Source organism: Aquarana catesbeiana, linkage group LG05, assembly GCF_042186555.1.
Source record: "Aquarana catesbeiana isolate 2022-GZ linkage group LG05, ASM4218655v1, whole genome shotgun sequence".
Lineage (NCBI taxonomy): Eukaryota > Metazoa > Chordata > Amphibia > Anura > Ranidae > Aquarana > Aquarana catesbeiana.
Window position 1 is genome coordinate 324,935,023 of NC_133328.1, and position 22,862 is coordinate 324,957,884.

Genomic DNA, 22,862 nt, shown 5'->3' on the forward strand with positions numbered 1-22,862 from the left:
CAAAATCAATCTTCATGGGATGCATACAATTGAAACACTAAAATTCTACAGATCTTTTTTCCTTCACATGCCGGTGTGCTCTCTTCCCCGCTCCGAGCACTGCGGGGGGGGGGGCAGGATTCCCCGCTGATGGCTGGGAGAGGTGAAGGAGAGCAGCTGAGGTATTTGGTGCCGTTGGATTGCAGGGGCACACACGTTGTTTATTGTGTACTTCGGTAACAGAGGATCTTGGCATTTTATCTTTGTTCAAACTGGGGATTCCTGACAGGCAGAGAGGGAGAGAAGACAGCACGACATATGGTAAAACCTACCCCTACCTGCATCATGGACAGATCCTGGGAAGCCAGTGACATTTCTGGTGAACATATTTCTATTACCAACAACCTGGATGTTTAGTGAGTGGTACCCCTTCCTATTATGATATATGTGCTCTTTATCAGAGGGGGCAAAAAAGGCACATGAGTGGAGTCTATTATTCCCATGACATTGGGAATCTCAGCTACCGCAAAGAAATAAGTTTTAATTTGATCCCACTCATGCTGTGTGGTAGGCATGTGTATATATTTGGGGGCAATTTGCCTGAATCTCTGCAAGCCCTTAGTTATTAGATGTGAAAAAGATGGCTAAGATACTCCAACCACCCCTCCAGCTACCTGATGGGAGGCCATGCCAAGGAAGTGCAGGACAGCCAACAACTTGGTCATTGTTGGAATTGTATGACTGTGCTGTGTGGTGGGCTCCAGAAAAGGTCATAATTCCCCAAACAGTAGCATGATCAGCTCCTTAGACAGGCAAAATGTGGTCAGCGCTTCTGGTTCAGTGAAGTTCACTAGCAAGGTGCGCTGTTTAAATGAACATTGACACTCACACAACCAATATTCTTTTTCTCCTCGCCCTCCTTTTAAGTGGCTTGAAATTCAAACAAATTTGCCTCAAAAAGCTCCATTAGGGATGTAGGTGATGCCTATGTCCAGCTGCCAAATGTGAGTGAAGACTAGCCAAATGCTCATTAAATTGTGAATTGAAACCCTCTTTTGAACACTCCCATGCCCTTTCCATTGAGGTGTGGTGGCCAAAGTAATAATTTCCTTCAATACCACATGCCTGGACCACTACTTGAAGAATTCGTAAACCCAACATATCATATTCCTGATTGTGTCTGTTGTAGCATGTGCTTGTATAGAAAAGTTCCTTGTTCTCTTTGTATTGCTTCCTTTGTGTGAAATTCCTGGTGTTTCTGATAGTCCCTCTACTTTTCTAATATAAACAACCGACACTAAGCAGGAGAACACACCGTGGTCAGACTTTTCCCGCCCCCCCTCACAGTCTTTCACTGGGAAGATTAGTGTGCTGCTGTTTCTCCTCCCCCTAGCTCTTATGCAGCTGAAAACAGAGGCAATGTGATCACTTGTTTTGCCTTTCATTTCGATAATTACCGCATGCATTTAATCATTTATTTTATTTTGTGAATTGACTTTTTATGACTTTTTGTATGCAGTTTTATGCCGTTTTATGTGGTACTTATCGAGCAATTTTGGATTTTGAGGTAATTACCATAAAACGGAATAGTGAATCGACATTTTCAGCATTGCATGCAATGTTTAGGAAAAATGGGTTTGATCACCAAAATACCGCATGAAATCAGCTTTAGTGAATGAAACCCAATGAAGCAAAATGTTACATGCTTTTATTATGTTGCATTCATAACACATTTCTATCAAAATTGTAGCAGGGGGCAGTTTAATTGTGACACCACACAAACAAAACCACAAATTGCATGTAGATGTGAATATATGTGAATATACTGTGTATGCTCCAGGTTTATAAGGTGTTAATTCTAAAACAGTTTTAAAGGGAAATTAAAAACAATTTAGAAATATAAGTTAAAGCTGAACTCCAGGCAAACAACAAAATATATGAATGCAATACAGAATTAGGATTTGTTTAACCTCTTTCCTCACTGCCCAAAAATATGAATGTGGGCTAGATGGAGACTGAAACATGAGTTATGAATGTACTTTTGAATCCAACATCTGTGTGAACTCTAATTTTGACTTACAACTAATTAATCTAGTAAACATTTTGCTGTAAGCCTTACCCTCTGTGAAATATATTTTGCAAATACTTTTTTGAATGGTTAGATTGTATCCTTTAAAAATAAATTGTATTCTAGGGATATCTCTAGTTATGGAGAAACATGGATGTCATGAAAGAATGCCAATGCTGCTGGGGTTACAGTACCCCTGATTTAAAAGCTCTTACCCTGTTTCCTAAACGATACACTATGTTCCTTGTAACCTATTAGGATGTTGTAAATGTGTTCTGATACTCTTTTGCCTAGGGTTCTGTTTGTGCACCCGATGTACATGATACCACATGGACATTCTAAGGCATACACTACATGTGTAGACATGCATGTGATGAATTCTTGGATTTGAAATTCTTTGCCATTAGCTGTCGATGTGAAGTTGGTCAAACCCCTCAAATGAGTGGCTACCTGTTGACAAGCTTTACATTTTCTACATGCAAAAATCCTACTCGATCCCAGAACATTTTAATTTTGCTTGGCGGGTCAAGGACCTTTTTAACAACCTGATCTCCAAATGATCTGGTCTTTCTGTGTATGAATGGTGGTCTTGGAGGTAGAACCTTACCCAAAACTTTATCCATGCACAGAATGTTTCAATGTTTATTAATAATGGTTTCAATTTCACGGTATTGCTCATGATATCCACTTATAAAACCCCATTCATGTTTGGAATCTTGTTGCTTTATTCGGGGAACTAGACAGTCATCTTGTGTACTAGAGCCCACCTCTTCAATCATTTTTTCTAAAGGTTGTGATTTGTACCCTTTTTCCACAAAGCGTGCTTTTATGTACTCAGCTTGAGTCATATAATCGGTGTCAAACATACAGTTGCGACGTATATGGGTAAATTGCCCTTTGGGTATGTTCCGTAACCATTGTGGATGGTGTCCACTTTGTACTGGGATGTAACTATTACGATCTGTACTTTTGAAGTACGCTTTGGTGTACAATTGTTGTTCTCCTTTCATTACCATGATGTCTAAATAGTGAATCTGTTCACGACTACAATTGAATTCAAGTTTGATGTTATTCGTGTTACTGTTTAGCCACTGAGAGTACTGTTCTAGTGAGGCCTCTGCCCCAAAGCACCCACCCCTCCATGTTGAGGGCATGCGGCCTGGTACGGTTCAGGGGAGGGGGCGCTTGCTCGTCCCCACCCCCTTTCCTGACCGGCTGGGCTGCGTGCTTGGATAAGGGTCTGGTATGGATTTTGGGAGGACCCGCACGCTGTTTTTTAGGAGTAGGGGGTTCCCCTTAAAATCCATACCAGACCTAAGGGCCTGGTATGCTCCTGAAGGGGAACCCATGCCGATTTTTTATTTAAAATTTGGCTCAGCGTTGCCCCTCATGATTCATACCAGACACCTGTCAGCAATGCTTGTCGCTCATCGGGAAAGGAAAAAACGCAGTTTTCCTTTCCCGATGAGCGAGCCAGCATGAGATGTACAGTACCCTGTCACCGAGAACCAGCACGATGGGATCGTGCTGGAAACACATTCTCGCGGTCAGGTACTGTATGCTAGTCTGATGGACAAAAAAGGACAAGGGCAGCTATTGGCTACTGGCTATGAAGTTCGTATTCTAGTCCGGTCGTACGTCATCATGTACTAAACGATCAAACTTTGGTGTAATCGTGTGTAGGCAAGTCCGTTTCATTGGAACTCCATGGGAGCTGCGTCTAAAAGTCCTTCGGAGTTCAGTCCGATGAAAAGTCTGGTCGTGTGTACAAGGCATTAGTGTCCATCTCTGGGTATTCTGAAAGACCTTGTTCCTTTGACAGGTATATGTTCCTGCCTTATTCGACCTGTGCCCCTGTGAGCATCTTGTTACCATTTCTAACCTTTGATGGTGTCAGGGTCTTGGTAGGAGGCCGAGATGCTGAGAGGGCTCCCCTTGCGGCCGAGTGCAGCACAACCCTGAAGATGACACAGGGATGCAGTGCTCACAGAAGCACGGGTTGCCTGGAAGTAGAAGCTGGTGTTGGGAACTTGATAGAACAAAGTCACTGGAGGCAACATGCTTAAGGTCCAGAGAGGGGGACCAATGAAAGTCCAATAGGAAATCAGAAGCCAGGCCAGGGGGTCAAACACAGTAAGACAGTCCAAGAACTAAATCAACAAATCCAGGTACAGGAGACAGAGGAATGCGGAGTCCGTTAGTCAAGCCGGGGTCAGATGCAGGGAGCAGGCAGTAGGAGTCCAAAGCAAGCCGGTATGTAGAGTCAGGAGGTTCAGAGGAGTAGATAAACAAGCCGGATTGGCACACAGGAGGTTAGGAGAACAGGAAACACAATCACAGGAACACAGGATGAGCTGATGATAATCCAGCGATGTGGCACTGTCAGTGGAATGTTTAAATAAACAAGGCTCCTGTATCACATCGTGCATGCACCGTTACTTTTGCACGATTGCGGCATTGTCGCGCACGCGCATTTGCCCGATTGCGGCGCCAGGCGTTCGTCTAGTAGCGGTATTGTACCTCCGTGTGCGCTGATGCGCGTTAGCGCAACCTTGCCTGTGCTGGTTAGCTGACCTTGTGGAACTGTGCATGGGGATGCGCCTGTTTCCCTGACAGTGCCCCCCCAAGGGGCAGCCTCCGGATGCCTAAGCGTGCCCATTTTCCGGGGTACCTATTGCGGAACCTCTGTATCAGCCTAGGAGCGTGCACATGTCTTGCAGGCTCCCAAGAGTTCTCTTCTGCAGAATACCCCTTCCACTTAATTAGAAAATGAATTGTCCTACCTCTCCGACGACAGTCAAGGATAACTTCAACTTCAAATTCAGCTTCATCTCCAACCTGGACCGGAGGTGGGGGCACTTCTTCTCTCCCTGGAAAAGGACTAGAAACAACATGTTTAAGGAGTGAAACATAAAAAACCGGATGGATTTTGAAAGACTCAGGTAAGATAAGTTCAAAAGCTACAGGGTTAATTTCACATTTGATCTTAAAAGGACCCAGGAACTTGGGTCCCAATTTCCGAGATGGGCATGATAACTTGAGATTCACTGATGAGAGCCACACCTTATCCTCTATCTTGAAGGTAGGGTTTGCTCTTCTCTTCTTATCGTATTGTTTTTTATATTCTTTTTGGGCCTTCTTCATGGTATCCTGGAGTATTTGGTAATTTGTATGGATGAAATCTACTCTGTCCTGAACTGCTGGGACTGAAAATTCCGGGATGTTGGGTAAAATTGAAGGATGAAAGCCGTAATCGCCCAGAAGGGTGATTGGTTGGTAGACGTGTGTACCGAGTTATTATATGCAAATTCTGCACAAGGTAATAGTTGAATCCAGTCATCCTGAGAGAAAGAACAGAAGTACCCCAGATATTGTTCTAGCGTCTGGTTGGTCCTTTCGGTCTGACCATTACTCTGTGGGTGGTAGGCTGTGGACAAGCATATCTCAATTGAAAGTAGTTTGCAGAGATTTTTCCAAAATCTAGAGGTAAATTGTACCTCTCTATATGATACGATGCTATCTGGCAATCCATGTAATCTGACAATTTCCTAAATAAAGATCTTTGCTGTATCCAAGGCAGAGGGGGTACCTTTCATAGGCAAAAAATGTGCCATTTTGGACAGGCGATCTGCTACTACCAAGATGGTGTTAAATTCTTCTGAGAGGGGCAGATCCACGATGAAGTCCATGAAAATCTTCTTCCATGGTTGTTCTGGGACTGGCAGTGGTCTTAACAAGCCCCAAGACCTAGCGTTGGACCCCTTGTTCTGTTGGCAGATTATGCAAGAGTTAACGTATTTTTTACAATCAGATCTCAAAGTGGGCCACCATAGGGACTGCTGAACCAGCTCAGTTGTTTTTCTGACCCCGAAATGACCAGCTAGCTGATGGTCATGAAAGGTCTTCAATACTTGTAGTCTGGCTTGCTGAGGAACGAAAATCTTGTCTTGGTGCCATAGGAGTCCCTCTTGGCTTCTCAGGGAGGAGACTTCCGCTTCTGTACATTGACTAGAGGCCTGCTCAATTGAGGATCTTAGGTCAGGTTGGATTAGAAGAAAGTTTTGGGGAGACAAAATTGTACTGGGTGCAGTTTCTTCAGGAGTGTCTGGGAACATCTGGGATAAGGCGTCCGCCTTTCCATTCTTCGACCCTGGGCAATAGGTTATGTGGAAATTAAACCTAGAGAAAAATAGAGCCCATCGAGCCTGTCAGGGTCTCAAGCATTTGGCCGTGCAGAGGTACTCTAAGTTCGTGAACATCAGGATGGGATGAGTGGCACCTTCCAGGAGATACCGCCATTCTTCGAGAGCTGACTTAATTGCCAAAAGTTCCCGGTCCCCCACATCGTAATTCCTCTCTGGAGGGCTCATTTTCCATGAGGAAAAGGCCACGGGATGCAGCACTGCCTTGGGACCCTGACGCTGAGATAGAATCGCCCCTGTGGCGACTTCTGAGGTGTAACCTCCAGGACATAGGGTAGAGCAGGGTCAGGGTGTCGTAGAATTGGGGCAGAAGTGAAGAAGGTCTTAAGCTGATCGAAGGTGGACTGTGCCGCTGCGGACCACTGAAACTTGGTATGTTGGCGGGTGGTCTGAGTAATAGGTGCTACAATGGTGGAGAAATTCTTTATAAATCTTCTGTAGAAGTTTGCAAAGCCGATGAATCTCTGTACACCCTTCCTGTCCAAAGGGGCCGGCCAGTCAAGGCTAGACTTCACCTTTTGAGGATCCATGGCAATTCCACCTGTGGTGATGATAAGTCCCAAGAACTGAATTGAAGTCTTTTCCAAATCGCATTTTTCAGATTTAACAAATAACCCGTGGGTTCTGAGGATGCACGGTACCTTCTTAACATGTATTCTGTGGAGTTCCAGAGTGGCTGAAAAAATAAGAATGTTGTCGAGGTAGACAACAACAAAGTGATCTAAATGCTCCCGGAAGATATCATTAATGAAATGCTGAAAGGTTGCCGGAGCATTGCACAACCCAAACTGCATGACCAGGTACTCAAAATGTCCAAATCTTGTTCTGAAAGCCGTTTTCCACTCGTCCCCCTCTCGGATACGGACGAGGTTATAAGCACCATGGAGGTCAAGTTTGGTGAAGATGTGTGCTATGCAGAACTTTTGAAAGAGCTTGGGGATGAGTGGGAGTGGGTAGCAGTTCTTAAGGGTAATCTTGTTTAATTCCCTGTAGTCCACACATGGTCTCAGTGTCTTATCCTTCTTCTCGACAAAGAAAATGCCGACACCGGCAGGGGAAGAGGAAGGATGGATAAATCCTTTTTCAAGGTTTTCATCAATATATTGTCTCAGGGTCTCAAGCTCAGTCTCGGAAAGGGGGAATATACGGCCAAAGGGACAATGTGGCGTTAAGGTGTCTGCTTTCTTCTTATCAAAGACGTCAAGAAATTCCAGGTAAACTGCTGGTATATTAGGAACCAAACTGGGTGTGGATTGTACAGTCAAGCAACTGGAAAAGTCCTGGAATTCGGGGGCCAAACAATGTTGTTGGCAATAGGAAGATGTAAGAAATACCTCCTTCTTGGACCAATCAATCTGAGGATTGTGTGCTTGTAGCCATGGGATTCCTAGGATGACCGGGAACATAGGGGAACTTAAGACATTGAATCTAAGAAACTCCCGATGACCTGAATTGGTAATGGTAAGGATAGCTACGGTTTCCTGGGTGACATAACCCGAGCTCAGCATGGAGCCATCAGTCAGATGGACTGTCAGTCTCTGTTTCTTACGGTTCAGCAGAATAGCAAGATTTTTAGCTAAGGCCAAGTCTAAAAAACAACTACACGCCTCAGAATCCAGTATTGCTTGGAGGTGAACTTCTTTGCCTGCCACAAGCAACGTAACAGGGTGTGAGATATGAGCAGAGGAAGACTTGGCTACTTGAAGATGAACCGGAGTGCAGAGGGTTAGTTTTCTTGGTCTTGTGGGGCAGTTGTCTATGAAATGTCCTGATTCCCCACAGTAGAAACAAAGTTTCACCTGTCGGCGATGAAGTTTTACCTCAGAGGTTAATGCTGGACGGAACATGCCGATTTGTATGGGGGCTTGGTGCAGACTGGACTTGGGGCAGTGTCCGGGTAGAGCAAGAGGCCCGATCACGTTCAACCTGACGTTCCCGTAAACATCTGTCAAGCTGAACTGTTAACTGGATGAGATCTTCTAGTGTGGATGGAACCTGTAACCATGCTAGCTCATCTTTGAGGGCCTCAGACAACCCCATTCGATACTAGTACTTTAATGCTGCCTCATTCCAGCCAGAGTCTGTGAACAATGTGCGGAACTCTACTGTGTAGTTTTCCGCAGGGCGCTGACCCTGACGAAGGGAATGTAGAGTTGCTTCGGCAGTAGCTACCCGTAGAGGATCATCATATAACTGGGCCATGACTTCAAAAGAACTGGTCCACAGTGTTGATGATGGGGCTACTTCGTTCCAACAGGCCATGGGCCCAGGTCTGCGGCTCACCCCACTCAAACCCACTTTGATTGTTTCACTGAAAAAAGCCTGTGGTTGCAAGGCAAAGTATAAGTAACAGGAATTCTTAAAGGACCTAAATTTCCTTCGATCACCACGGAAACATTCTGATGCTGAGATTCGTGGTTCTGGAGGAGCCATAAACCCGGTAGTTGCCGCTGGAGGCGGGCTTTGAACTGAGAGAGAGGGTGACTTAGGTAGGTGCTGCAGACGTTCCTTCAACTGGAAGTATTCCTCCTGAAGCTGCTGGATGACTGGGGTAAGAGCCGTGATCTGCTGGAGAACAGCCTTCATTGGGGAGTCACCTCCGTCGGCCTCTGACATGGCTGGATTATACTGTCAGGGTCTTGGTAGGAGGCCGAGATGCTGAGAGGGCTCCCTTGCGGCCGAGTGCAGCACAACCCTGAAGATGACACAGGGATGCGGTGTTCACAGAAGCACGGATTGCCTGGAAGTAGAAGCTGGTGTTGGGAACTTGATAGAACAAAGTCACTGGAGGCAACGTGCTTAAGGTCCAGAGAGGGGGACCAATGGAAGTCCAATAAGAAATCAGAAGCCAGGCCAGGGGGTCAAACACAGTAAGACAGTCCAAGAACCGAATCAACAAATCCAGGTACAGGAGACAGAGGAATGCGGAGTCCGTTAGTCAAGCCAGGGTCACATGCAGAGAGCAGGCAGGAGGAGTCCAAAGCAAGCCGGCACGTAGAGCCAGGAGGTTCAGAGGAGTAGATAAATAAGCCGGATCGGTACACAGGAAGTCAGGAGAACAGGAAACACAATCACAGGAACACAGGATGAGCTGATGATAATCCAGCAATGTGGCACTGTCAGTGGAACGTTTAAATAAACAAGGTGCCTGTATCACGTCGTGCGCACACCGTTACGTTCACGCGTTCGCACGATTGCGGCATTGTCGCGCACGCGCATTCGCCCGATCGCGGCCCCAGGTTGCGCGTTAGCGCGACCTTGCCTGTGCTGGTTAGCTGACCTTGTGGAACTGTGCATGGGGATGCGCCTGTTTCCCTGACAGTGGGTGCCATGCTGCTCAGAATTAAAGAACTTCCTCAGATGTCTATTCTTATGGGTCTTTATGGTTCCCCCACCTCTTTATTCTGATCCTACTGAAGGGCTTTAACTCTGCCTGGCTGTAGCCCTCTTGATCCCTCAGTTGATCCTACTCCAAGTTATTATAGGATGATACTGTCCCAGTAACCTGATCTCCCATCTCCACCACTCTGATTTCACATGTATTTTGACTGCCCCATGTGGAACAATGTCACTCTGTCTATAGCTTTAGGAGGGGACAGTAAAACCACATGGCACATGTGTTATCACTAGGGATGAGCTGAACACCCCCCTGTTCGGTTCGCACCAGAACTTGCGAACAGGCAAATAATTTGTTCGAACACCGTTAGTCTATGGGACACGAACATGAATAATCAAAAGTGCTAATTTTAAAGGCTTATATGCAAGTTATTGTCATAAAAAGTGTTTGGGGACCTGGGTCCTGCCCCAGGGGACATGAATCAATGCAAAAAAAAGTTTTAAAAACGGCCGTTTTTTCGGGAGTAGTGATTTTAATAATGCTTAAAGTGAAACAATGAAAGTGTAATATTCCTTTAAATTTTGTACCTGGGGGGTGTCTATAGTATGCCTGTAAAAGGGCGCATGTTTCCCGTGTTTAGAACAGTCTGACAGCAAAATGACATTTCAAAGGAAAAAAGTCATTTAAAACTACTCGTGGGAACCCCGAACCAAAATTAAAAAAAAATGACGTGGGGGTCCCCCTAAATTCCATACCAGGCCCTTCAGGTCTGTTATGGATATTAAGGGGAACCCCGCACCAAAATTTAAAGAAAAATGGCGTGGGGTCCTCCCAAAAATCCATACCAGACCCTTATCCGAGCATGCAACCTGGCAGGCCGCAGGAAAAGAGGGGGGATGAGAGAGCGGCCCCCCTCCTGAACCGTACCAGGCCACATGCCCTCAACATTGGGAGGGTGCTTTGGGGTAGCCCCCCAAAACACCTTGTCCCCATGTTGATGGGGACAAGGGCCTCATCCCCACAACCCTTGCCCGGTGGTTGTGGGGGGATGCGGGCAGGGGGCTTATCGGAATCTGGAAGGCTCCCTTTAGCAAGGGGACCCCCAGATCCCGGCCCTCCCCCCTGTGTGAAATGGTAAGGGAGTATACCATTTCACAAAAAAATGTTAAAAATAACAAGAGACAGTTTTTGACAATTCCTTTATTTAAATGCATCTTTTATCTTCTATCTTCCTTCGGTTTCTTCCTCCATCTTCTTCTTCTGGTTTTTCTGGTTCTTCTGGTTCTTCCTCCGGTGTTCTCATCCGGCATTTTCCTCCGCGGCATCTTCTTTCCTTCTTCTCCTCGGGCCGCTCCGCATCCATGGAGGGAGGCTCCCACTGTGTGACGCTTCTCCTCTTCTGACGGTTCTAAAATAATGGGGGGGCAGAGCCACCCGATGACCCTGCCCCCCCTGATGCACGTGGACTTGACGGGACTTCCCTGTGGCATTCCCCATGACGTCAGAAGGGGGTAGGGTTACGTAACGGGTGACCCCCGTCCCCTCTGACGTCACGGGGAATGCCACAGGGAAGTCCCATCAAGTCCCCGTGCGTCAGAGGGGGGCAGGGTCACCGGGGGGCTCCGCCCCCCTGTTATTTAAGAACCGTCAGAAGAGGAGAAGCATCACACAGCGGGAGCCTTCCTCCATGCCATCATGAATGCTGAGCGGCCCGAGGAGAAGGGAAGAAGATGCCACGGAGGAAGATGCCGGACGAGAATACCGGAGGAAGAACCAGAAGAACCAGAAGAAGAAGATGGAGGAAGAAACCGAAGGAAGATAGAAGAAAGAAGAAGCATTTAAATAAAGGAATTGTCAAAAACTGTCTCTTGTCATTTTTAACATTTTTGACAGTTTTTTTGTGAAATGGTAGGGGTATTTTTGTACCCCTTACCATTTCACAGAGGGGGGAGGGCCAGGATCTGGGGGTCCCCTTGTTAAAGGGGGCTTCCAGATTCCGATAAGCCCCCCACCCGCAGACCCCCACAACCACCGGGCAAGGGTTGTGGGGATGAGGCCCTTGTCCCCATCAACATGGGGACAAGGTGTTTTGGGGGGCTACCCCAAAGCACCCTCCCAATGTTGAGGACATGTGGCCTGGTACAGTTCAGGAGGGGGGGATGCTCTCTCGTCCTCCCTCTTTTCCTGCGGCCTGCCAGGTTGCGTGCTCGGATAAAGGTCTGGTATGGATTTTTGGGGGGACCCCACGCCATTTAAAAAAAAAAAAATTGGTACGGGGTTCCCCTTAAAATCCATACCAGACCTGAAGGGGCCGGTATAGATTTTGAGGGGACCCTCACATCATTTTTTTTTAAATTTTGGCTGGGGTTCCCCTTAATATCCATACCAGACCTGAAGGGCCTGGTATGGAATTTAGGGGGACCCCCACGTCATTTTTTAAAATTATTTTGGTTCGGGGTTCCCCTGTGGGGAATTCCCATGCCGTTTTTATCAATGAACTTTTATGTGTATTGTCGGACTGGCAATTCATTAAGAGCCGCAAGTAGTTTTAAATGACTTTTTTTCCTTTGAAAATGTCATTTTGTTGTCAGACTGTTCTAAACACGGGAAACGTGTGCCCCTTTACATGCATACTATAGACACCCCCCAGGTACGAAATTTAAAGGAATATTACACTTTTATTGTTTCACTTTAAGCATTATTAAAATCACTGCTCCCGAAAAAACGGCCGTTTTTAAAACTTTTTTCTGCATTGATCCTTTTCCCCTGGGGCAGTACCCAGGTCCCCAAACACTTTTTTTGACAATAACTTGCATATAAGCCTTTAAAATTAGCACTTTTGATTTCCTTGTCAAAAGAAGTTTATTGAGTATACAATGTTATAAAGATACATAAAGTAAGTTTACAAGGATCTATAAAGTAAGCTCATTGTTTTACAGTAGGGTTTATATAGGTAAATATCATGAAATTTCAAATATTAAACATTGGGTTCACGTAAACCTAAATTAAAGATATATATAATTTCCTTAGTTACTTTTGTAGGTATTTAAATGATTTATACCTACTATACATATTGTTTACAAGTAGAGTGTATATAGGTCAAATAAATTCTGATAATGAGCTTTAATCGTAAGGCAGAGAAAAGGAAAGAGAAAGAAGAAAAAGGGTTGAAAGGTAGAGGTATGGTCCACAAGGTTGTCCCGCTCGTCAGTTTATTATTCTTTTTAGTTCTCTTTGAAGACTTAGAATGGGTGTCTCTGTAAGTCATTTAATCTGTTACCATGGCAACATGACAGAGTCATTGAAGTTTGACAGGAACTGTTGTTTTATCCAAGGATGCCAAAGTTTTTCAAATTTTGGAATTTGATTTTGATCGATGGCTACCATCTTAGCATGGGACATTGTATTATTCATTCTGTGAATTGTTTCTGCTAGTACCAATGTAGGAGATTTCCATGCCTTGGCCACTGTTTGTTTTGCAGCCATTATTAGTTGGATCATTAGTTTGAATTGAGAGAGTGTTAACCATTCCGGTTTTAGATTAAGTAAAGTTAAATATGGATCTGGTTGTATTATTTTTTTAAATATTTTAGATGCAATCACGAAGACTTCCTTCCAGAAGGTTTGGATTACTGGGCACGTCCACCATATGTGTAAATATGTGCCTATTTCTGGGCATCCTCGAAAACAAAGAGCTGAGGTATTAGGTGAATATTTTGCCACTCTAGCGGGTACAAGGTACCAGCGAGTTAGGACTTTATAATTTGTCTCCAGTGCTAAGATGTTGGGTGAAGATGACTTAGATGTGAGCCATATGTTAGACCAGTCCGTGTCTTCTAAAGTTCGTCCCAGGTCCTCCTCCCACCTCTGAACGTAAGAGGGTCTATTAAGATTTGCTACTCCATATAATTGATTATAAAGTGATGAAATTGTACCTTTAGCAAATGGATCTTTTGTACAGATTGATTCAAAAATGGATAATTGGGATAATGGTGTATCCCCCTTTAGGAATGGTGTATAGAAATTTTTGATTTGGAGATATCTAAATATCTCAGAGTTTGGTAGATCATATTTTTCTCTAAGCGATGGGAATGAAAGGAATGATTGAGATGCTATGAAGTAATTTAGTGTCTGAATGCCTGATGTTGTCCAAGCTTTAAAAGAATTTGGGTAGATCCATGCCGGATAAAAGGCTGGATTTCTGATAAAAGAAAGGAGAGGATTGTGTGGAGATTGTAACTGATATTTGGTTTTTAGTTTATCCCAGAGAGATAAGAAGTGTTTAGTTATGGGATTATGAATTTTAAAGCGGTCTTTAGGATCAAGCCATAATAAATTTGATATTAATAGAGGGTCATTTTCTGAAGCCTCTATAAATACCCATAATGGGATTTCCTGTTTTGCATGGTATTTGGACAGACTGGCCAAATGTGCTGCTCTGTAGTAGTTAGTAAAATTAGGGTATCCCAGGCCTCCTTTATTTTTGGGAAGATGTAGTGTGTGTATAGGTATACGTGGTTTAGAAGAGCCCCATATAAACGAAGTTGCTCTTTTTTGTACTATTCTCAAAAAATAGGAAGGAATTGGAATAGGGAGGACTCTGAATAGATAAAGCAATTTGGGTAGAATAGTCATTTTGATTGCATTAATCTTCCCCATCCAGGATAAAGGAAGTTGCGACCATTGTTTTATTAGATTTGTGATCTGTCTTAATACAGGAGGATAATTGGTTGAGAATAAGTCAGAATGAGATGCTGTTAAATGAATTCCAAGATATGGGATTGATTTTTCTGCCCATGTGAATGGGAGTGCAGCCCTAGCCGGGATCAATTCCATGTTTGTGAGTGAAATATTAAACACTAGGCATTTCTTAGGATTAATCATAAGGCCGGATAGGGCTGCAAATCCATCAAGAGCTGGTATTAAGTTAGGACCAGAGACCTGTGGTGATGATAGAAAAGCACTTTTGATTTCTACCATAGACTTTTAAAGGGTGTTCCGCGGCTTTCGAATTTGCCGCGGAACCAAATTGTTCGCTGTTTGGTGAACGGGCGAACAGCCAATGTTCGAGTCGAACATAAGTTCAACTCGAACTTGAAGCTCATCCCTAGTTATCACCACTTGGTTGACTTTTGTGCAGAACCTTTGCAATGTTCTCTGAGGCCTTCAATTAACTGGGGCAAGGTATGGAACATTGTGAGATTGTCAAAGCCAAAAAAGGCACTAGATGTAGATGCTGGGAACTCAAAAATCCTGATATCCAAGATATCCTCTACCCTTATGCCGCATACACACGGTCGGACTTTTCGTCTACAAAAGTCCGACAGCCTGTCCGACAGACTTCCGGCGGACTTCCGGCGGACTTTCGGCGGACTTGCAGCAGACTTTCTAACGAACGGACTTGCCTACACACGACCACACAAAAGTCCGACGGATTCGTACGTGATGACGTACACCGGACTAAAATAAGGAAGTTCATAGCCAGTAGCCAATAGCTGCCCTAGCATGGGTTTTTGTCCGTCGGACTAGCACACAGACGAGCGGATTTCGGGGTCCGTCGTAGTTACGACGTAAAGATTTGAAGCATGTTTCAAATCTAAAGTCCGTCGGATTTGAGGCTGAAAAAGTCTGCTGAAAGTCCGGAGAAGCCCACACACGATCGGATTACCAGCCAGCTTTAGTCCGTCGGCGTCCGTTGGACTTTTGTAGATGAAAAGTCCGACCGTGTGTACGCGGCATTACTGAGTAGAAGATGTTTTGGGGATTGAGTTAGGTTGCCTGTTTTTAACTCTGTTTTTCTTGTTGCTTTCTTGATGCTTCAGTATTAATGTATTCTTTTTTTACCTGTCTATATTCTTCATTCTAAGTAAACAGCAACGATCTACCTAAATGAAAGCCCTACATTCAGCCTTGTCAATTTTGCAGACTCTGGCAAAATTATATATTAAAAAAAAAAATTAAATTATTTAGGGTAATTCCCAACTACCATATTTCTTTACAAGGGTTACACAAAAGAGACTATTTATTTTTGTCGTTATTAAATTGTTAGAAAGTGTTATTTCTATCTCCATCTAAAATACATTCTTTAGGCATCCAGTGTAATGTAGAGACCTTGACTATTAAAAGTATTTTAGAGAACAGTCTCTTGCTTACATCTTCCTTAGTATGTGGAGCTAGGATTGTATTTGAAAATGCTATCAGTGTCAAAAACAGTTGGGTTGGTAAATAGGTTGTGCCATTTACAATGGAGATTTCCCTTAGCTTAGTGAATGGGTGAAAATTGACTTTGTAAAGAACACCCATGCAAGGAAAATAACTACTTAAGCCCCGGACCATTTGGCTGGCCAAAGACCAGAGCACTTTTTGCGATTCCGCACTGCATCGCTTTAACTAACAATTGCGCGGTTGTGCGACGTGGCTCCCAAACAAAATTGACGTCCTTTTTTTCCCAGAAATAGAGATTTCTTTTGGTAGTATTTGATCACCTCTGCGGTTTTTATTTTTTGCGCTATAAACAAAAAAATGCAACAATTTTGAAAAAAAAACACATTATTTTTTACTTTTTGCTATACTAAATATCCCCCCAAAAAATATAAAAAAACTCAGTTTAGGCTGATACGTATTCTTCTACATATTTTTGGTAAAAAAAAAAAAAAAAAGTCGCAATAAGTGCTTATTGATTGGTTTGCGCAAAAGTTATAACGTTTACAAAATAGGGGATAGTTTTAGGGCATTTTTATTAATAATTTTTTTTATTAGTAATGGTGATGATTAGCGATTTTTATTATGACTGCGACATTATGGTGGACACATCGGACACTTTTAGCATGATTTTGGGACCATTCACATTTATACAGCGATCAGTGCAACTCAAAATGCATTGATTACTGTGTAAATGTGACTGGCAGTGAAGGGGTTAACCACTAGGTGGCACTGTAGGGGTTAAGTGTGTCCTAGGGAGTGATTCTAACTGTGGGGGGAGGGGCTGTGTGTGACACGACACTGATCACCGCTCCTGATTACAGGGAGCTGTGATCAGTGACAGTGTCACTAGGCAGAATGGGGAAATGCGTGTTTACATTAGCATTTCCCCGTTCTTCCTCTTCGTAAGGCGATCAGCGATTTTTATTGTGACTGTGACATTATTGCAGACACATCGGACATTTTTGACACATTTTTGGGATCCTTGTCATTTATACAGCATATAAAAATGCTATAAAAATGCACTGATTCCTGTGTAAATGACACTGGCAGTGAAGGGGTTAACCACTAGGGGGTGGGGAGGGGTTAAGTATGTCCGAGGGGAGTGATTCTAACTGTCAGGGGGATTGGCAGTGTATGTGACATCACTGATCTCTGCTCCAATGACAGGGAGCAGAGATCGAGTAACACTGTCAATAGGCAGAATGGGGAGATGCTGTTTACAATGGCATCTCCCCGCTCGTCCTCTCCGTGAGGCGATCACGGGTATGCCCACAGTGATCGAGTCCCGACTCATGGAGATCGCGGCAGGCGCGTGCCACCGGTGGCGCGCGCGCACAAAGCGGCAGATTCAAAGTAACGTACAGGTACGTTACTTTGCACAACCGTGCCATTCTGCCGACGTATATCTACAGGAGGCGGTCGGGTACCGGTTAAAGGATGTATTCTTTCACAAATTATGATGGTGAAACATTTTCGATTGGAGAGTTCTATTAGTTTTGTTAGGATTTTGTTAGGAGTCTGTGAGATTTGGTGATCATGTTTTCACCATAAACACCCTGAAGATTTGCCTTGTTTTGAAATCACATCCTTTCAAGCTACCTACTTTAAAATTAAATATTTTAGAAATTAGGTAAAAAATAAACTTTCTGGATATTCAGCATGATCATTTTCAGCCTATTTATAAGATCTTTATGAGGTGTTAAAAGTTTCATCCTCCGAATTGTGGAAATTAAATGGTAATTGGTTATACTGTGGTAATGATGCCTGCTATTGCTTTAGTGCAGAAGCTAAATGTTTCTGGATGATAGACCTTAAAAAAAACTTTAGTGAGAAAATTAGGTTCTGCCAGATCACTTCATCCTGGTCCCTTTTGCAGGTATAGCTCTGTAAAAAAACATTAAAAATAAGTGCATATACCATTTAAATTCCAATAATACTGTTTCACCATGCTCTGCACATGTTTGGTTGCTCTCCATTTTTTACATTGTGCTATCTGAACTGTAAATTAAAGTTGAGTGACATTAGGTACTACCAAAGTATAGCTGTTATTTCTTTACTATTTACACTTTCATTGAGACAGTATATATTGTAGCTCTTACTATACTTCTGGTGATGTGACTATAAGAGCTGTGGCTCTCATACACCAATGTTGCACTTTCAATTGTCCTCTTGCCCTCTTCCTTTGCCCATTCATAGAGTGCATGATATTCTGTGAGCAATTCGTAGAATACAAAGCATTATGTGAATAGGCCAGAGGAGAAAGGGGGAGACAAACAACACTGTAGCTTCAGTTTATGAGAGCCACAGCTATCATTAGCTGCAGAGGCCTAAAAGAGCTTTACTATCTAGCCTTTAGCTAAGTTAATGGGTAGATTAAGTATATGGTCCCTAGGTTAAAAAAATTTCCAAGTATCTCTAGACAGTTTTAATTTTACTATCATCATATGTTGCCAAATCTGTTACATATCAGGCAGTCTGTACCTAATTTCAGTTGGGTAGACTATGGGGATTTTCATTTCCACACTTAGGCTCAATTTCTTTAAGTTCTGTGATAAAATTATGTGTACTTTTGCACAATATAAACCTGACAATCAGGAATTTTAAGATAAATACTGTATTTATCGGTGTATAACACACACAGGCGTATAACATACACCCCAATTTTAAGAGGTAAGTTTAAGGGAAAAACATTTTCACAGCCCCTTTACAGTACACAGCCCCCCTCCCCAGTCCACAGCCCCCCATCAGTACACAGCCCCCCATCAGTACACAGCCCCATCCAGTACACAGCCCCCTCATCCAGTACACAGCCCCCCAATCCAGTACACAGCTCCCCAATCCAGTACACAGCCCACCCATCCCAGTACACAGCCCACCCATCCCAGTACACAGCCCCCCCATCCACCTGCCCCTGCACTCCCAGGAGACCTCCAGACTCCTGGGACAGTGCTGCCAGCATTCTCTATGGTGAAGAAAAAAAATCACTGCCAGCCCCTTCCACACTGCTTCTCCTGTGTCACTCATCGTAAAATGAAGTTTCCATATACCTCAATAGCTCAGATTTTTTCACTGACCTGGTCATATGACTGCTTTCTCTGATGTTACATAGATGGTCATGTAACCGCTCTCCTCCTCCAATCTAAAGCTAAAGCTAGGAGGATGAGGAGCGGGAGGAGGAGGAGAGCAGCCAGAAAAAAACTGAGCTATTGAGATATTTACAAGCTTCGTTTTATAATGACACTGACACTGGAGCGGTGTATGAGAAGGGGCTGGCAAGTGATTTTTTTATCAACTTTAGACTATGCAGGCAGCGCTGTCCCCAGGCCAGGAGAGGCGAGATGGCCGGCCTGATACCCCCCCAATGGGTGGCTCCTGGGGTGGACCCCCCGATCCCCGCCCCCTGTTGGTAAATCATAGTATCAGCGTATAACACAAAGGCATTGTTTACCCTCTGTTTTCAGGGGGAAAAAGTGTGTGTTTTAAGCCAATAAATACGGTATTTCTTGCTTGCACTATAGATATCTGTTTACAGATTGATCTGTAGATTTTATATGTTTTAATTGGCTTTGTGTCATTTTTTTACCTAATGGAAACATCAAGCACACAGAATAGGAGAAAACAAGATAATACGATAATATACTTTATTGTCATTGTATGTATACACAACTAAATCTAGATATATACTCTTTACAACAGCAATAAAACATTTCTCAACACAACCACACATACATACTCCTAGCACATGCCCACATATCTGTTTAAATATAAAATTTGATTTAAAAAATGTAAAATCCATGAAATTCCTAAAACTCTGTACCTGGTGGGGTTGTTGGACAATACAGCCCTAGGGAAAAAAACTATACACTTTAAGCAATTAGTGTGTGTGTTTTAAGTGCCCTTTATCTTTTCTCTGATGGGAACAGACTGGCATATGCTGTGTCCAAATTCAGTAACTCCGCACCTATGATCTGTTGTGCTGTTTTTACCACATTAAACAGGCATGTCTTATCCTCCACCCTGCGGCTGGCAAACCAAACTACAGTGCAGTGGAAAAGAATACCCTCAATGGTGCAATGGTAAAAATTGACCAGAAGCCTTAAGGGCAATCCAACCTGCTTCAGTCTCCGAAGAAAAAATAGTCTGTGCTTTTTCACTAGAAAAAAAAGTATTGAGACCATGACAACTCCCTTGTAATATGCACTCCCAAAAATATAATAGTGGCCCCCCTTTCCACCTCCTCACCACCTATATATACCGGGCAATAAATGATCTTTCTTGATCTCCTATAATCCACTATTATTTCTTTTGTTTTTGCAGTATTGGGTATTAAATCATTTTCTGTACACCACTCAACCAAATGTTGAACTTCCTTCCTATAAGTTGTCTCATCTTTATCTCGTATGAGTCCCACTAAAGTGGTGTCAATAGCAAACTTTACTATAATGTTAGACTCATGTATGGGAGTACAGTCATGCGTAAACAGGGCTGGACTCAACACACATCCCCCTGGTACCCCTGTATTCAAAATACTAGCATTATACACCTGATCTCCCATTCTCACAATTTGTGGCCTGTTTGTTAGGAAATCCTCCATGAGCACAGCAATGGATATGGGCTCAAAGCATTTAACTTTTTCACTAATTTGTCAGGGACTACTGTGTTAAATGCTGAGCTAAAATCAGTGAATAATATCCTATCGTACAGTATGTGTTTGAGTGCTCAAGATTTGTCAAGGCAGCATGCAATGCAATAGAAATTGCATCATCTGTGGATCTCTTTGCACGATAGGCAAACTGACACTTATCCAGATCAACAGGAATGCCTGCCTTAAGATGTGATAATACAAGCCTTTCAAAATGATGGGAGTTAGAGCAACTGGACAATAATCATTTAAGCATGTTAGTGCTGATTTTTTTTTAGGTATTTGGACAACAATAGTAAGATTGATTTAAAAGAAGAAGGTACCACAGCTAGGGATGAGCCGAACACCCCCCTGTTCGGTTTGCACCAGAACATGCAAACAGGAAAAAAATTTGTTCGAACACGCAAACACCGTTAACCACTTGACGACTGCCGCATGACGATATACGTCCACAGAGCGGCACGGGCAGGCAAAAGGACATACATATATGTCCTTGCCTTCCCGCGGGTGGGGGGTCCGATCGGACCCCCCCGGTGCCAGCGGCGGTCGCCTTTGGTCTGGCAGTGATCAGAGATGAGGGGGAAGCCATCCGATCGTGGCCCCCCCTCACGATCATTCCCAGCCAATGAGATTCTTCCCCTGCCTCTGTGTAGTACACAGAGGCAGAGGAAATTATGTCATCTGTCCTCGGCTCGGTAGTTTCCGTTCCGGCGCCGAGGAGAGAAGACTGAAATGTGAGTGCACCAAACACACACACACACAGTAGAACATGCCAGGCACACATTACACCCCCCTTTACCCCCCGAACCCCCCCGGATCACCCCCCGATCACCCCTCCCCCCCTCACACTGACACCAAGCAGTTTTTGTTTTTTTGATTACTGCATGGTGTCAGTTTGTGACAGTTACTGTGTTAGGGCAGTTACTGTTAGCCCCCTTTAGGTCTAGGGTACCCCCCTAACCCCCCCTAATAAAGTTTTAACTCCTTGATCACCCCCTGTCGCTAGTGTCACTAAGCGATCATTTTTCTGATCGCTGTATTAGTGTCACTGGTGACGCTAGTTAGGGAGGTAAATATTTAGGTTCGCCGTCAACGTTTTATAGCGACAGGGACCCCCATTTACTACCAATAAATGTTTTAACCCCTTGATTGCCCCCTAGTTAACCCTTTCACCACTGATCACTGTATAACCGTTATGGGTGACGCTGGTTAGTTCGTTTATTTTTTATAGTGTCAGGGCACCCGCCGTTTATTACCGAATAAAGGTTTAGCCCCCTGATCACCCGGCGGTGATATGCGTCGCCCCAGGCAGCGTCAGATTAGCGCCAGTACCGCTAACACCAAAACACTAAACACATAACTGCAGTGTTCGCAGAGTCAGGCCTGATCCCTACGATCGCTAACAGTTTTTTTTGTAGCATTTTGGTGAACTGGCAAGCACCAGCCCCAGGCAGTGTCAGGTTAGCGCCAGTACCGCTAATACCCACGCACGCACCGTACACCTCCCTTAGTGGTATAGTATCTGAACGGATCAATATGTGATCCGATCAGATCTTTACTAGCGTCCCCAGCAGTTTAGGGTTCCCAAAAACGCAGTGTTAGCGGGATCAGCCCAGATACCTGCTAGCACCTGCGTTTTGCCCCTCTGCCCGGCCCAGTCCAGCCCACCCAAGTGCAGTAACGATCGATCACTGTCACTTACAAAACACTAAACACATAACTGCAGTGTTCGCAGAGTCAGGCCTGATCCCTACGATCGCTTACAGTTTTTTTGGTAGCATTTTGGTGAAGTGGCAAGCACCAGCCCCAGGCAGCGTCAGGTTAGCGCCAGTACCGCTAACACCCACGCACCGTACACCTCCCTTAGTGGTATAGTATCTGATCGGATCAATATCTGATCCGATCAGATCTATACTAGCGTCCCCAGCAGTTTAGGGTTCCCAAAAACGCAGTGTTAGCGGAATCAGCCCAGATACCTGCTAGCACCTGCGTTTTGCCCCTCCGCCTGGCCCAGCCCAGCCCACTCAAGTGCAGTATCGATCGATCACTGTCACTTACAAAACACTAAACACATAACTGCAGCGTTCGCAGAGTCAGGCCTGATCCCTGCGATCGCTAACAGTTTTTTTGGTAGCGTTTTGGTGAACTGGCAAGCACCAGCCCCAGGCAGCGTCAGGTTAGCGCCAGTACCGCTAACACCCACACACGCAGCATACGCCTCCCTTAGTGGTATAGTATCTGAACGGATCAATATCTGATCCGATCAGATCTATACTAGCGTCCCCAGCAGTTTAGGGTTCCCAAAAACGCAGTGTTAGCGGGATCAGCCCAGATACCTGCTAGCACCTGCGTTTTGCCCCTCCGCCCGGCTCAGCCCAGCCCACCCAAGTGCAGTATTGATCGATCACTGTCACTTACAAAACACTAAAC